We start from the raw sequence: 2,146 nt of genomic DNA, 5'->3' as shown, positions 1-2,146 counted from the left end.
TTAAAAATATAAAATTTCTATTTCTTTACAGTTATGGTAATAAATGATAAAATTTTCATTAAAATTTTTGCATCATTAGATGCATAAATATTTTATATACATATATTAAATATATTTTAAAAATATCGATAAATTTGAAACAATTCATCAAAATAAACCCATATCAATATGCACCAATTTTAATGGAAAAAATGATGTATCTACTAGTACGTACTAACTACCTTGATTTATTATGTTTCATATTTTTTAAAAATATTTTTGGTAAACTACACTTATAGTCACTCAAAAATAAGGTTTGTCTATTTGGTCACTCCAAATTTTTTTCTCAATTTAATCATTCTAAATAAGATAAGTGTGTGAATTAATCACCACCATTAAATTTTTTGTTTCATTTTAATAGATTGTTGATGGGGCACATTAATACATTGAGTGACTGACACATAGCTTTTTTGTTGACTTTTTACTAACGCTTACGGACCTCGATCGTTATAATTAGTCCAAAACTTTTTCCCTAAACTTTAGTCAATAGTCAAACATAAAAATGTCATGTGTCTATCACACAATGGGCTAATATACCAAGTCAGCAACCTATTAAAAAGAAATAACAATTAATATGACTAATTCACACAATTATCTTATTTAGGATAATTAAATTGAAAAAAAAATGAAACGATAAAAAATTGAGGTTTTGATCATATTTGCTCTTTTTGACACAATATATAAAACTACCCAAAGTCCCTCTCTAACCTATAAATAAGAGGATAATGCGTTTCAGCGCACTCGAACCTACGTCCTCATGCATTTACAATAATGTTCATATCAATCAAACTAATACTCAACTAACAATTGACTTCACTTTTTAAAAAACCTATGTTCTTTTTAAAAGAGAAACCTCCTACAAATAAATTGATTTTTATATAATAATTAACTTAAATGACTATTGTTTTAATAATAATTTTTAATTTTAATTTTATAATTATTTGAAAATATTAAATATTGATCTTAAATATTATAATTTGCAATATTGTCAACACATATATTTATATATAATAGTACAATAAACATTAATGTTAATTATTATTTTAATAAAATTATTTAATATTACAATTTTATTCTAATATAAAATTTAACATCAATAATAATGTTAAATTTTAAATTTTAAATAATATTCTTAATATCTAATAAAAATGTTTTATATTAATATTTTAATAATGAATTTATATTTCACTTTGTAAATATTTAGCAATAAATATTTTATATTATAAAACATAAATATGTTAGTAATTTATTTTTCCTTTTAGCTTCAATATACCAATATTCACTTTTATGCATGTAATATATATAACTTCGAATTATTTTTAACTAGGCATTGGGCATTATTAATTCTATATAAAATATTATAAAATATTATTTTATTACAAAAATAAATTTTAATTATCAAAAGAAAATAATTCTATAATATTTTATAACAAATATAATTTATATTACAACTTTTAAAAATAATTTCAGAAAAAATATTAAATAATATAAAATATATTATGTAAAACCATAAAAGCCACCAGAGCCCATATGTTTAAATTCATCAATTTTAAAGGACAAAATATATGTTTTTTATTTTATTTCGAAGGATAAAATACAATTTCATCGTATAATAATTTATAAGTTGAGTGAAATAAAAATAATTTTTCATTTTAGGACCAACCCTTAAATACACTCCTGATATGTATAAAATATTAAACCAACTCACTTACCTTTAATGTATTTGTTTTAAGAAAAAACAAAATAGGGTTAAGGAATTTTATAACAAAATAAGTCTAACTTTGTGCTGCCTTTAATTTATACATATAATGAAACTAGCTCCTTTTGTGGTGCAAGTAAATAGGTATATTGTTGCAGTCAAAAAAAATAGGTATATTGTAGTCATTTTAAACTATTTTTCACTTAATTTTATTTAATTGATTATCTGTTTATATATTATAAAATTATGGAGCCACCAAGATTAAATAGGGGTAATATGGTCATTTTATGAAAGTAAATAAGTTGTATTGTATTTTCACTTAATTCATTATCTGTTAAAAAGTCATTAATTAAATAATATTTTTATAATCGAAAAGATTCAGTCTATAAATTTGACCTTCGCTAATTG

Source organism: Gossypium arboreum, chromosome 13 (assembly GCF_025698485.1).
Source record: "Gossypium arboreum isolate Shixiya-1 chromosome 13, ASM2569848v2, whole genome shotgun sequence".
Taxonomy (NCBI): domain Eukaryota; kingdom Viridiplantae; phylum Streptophyta; class Magnoliopsida; order Malvales; family Malvaceae; genus Gossypium; species Gossypium arboreum.
Note: the sequence above shows the minus strand (reverse complement) of the source record.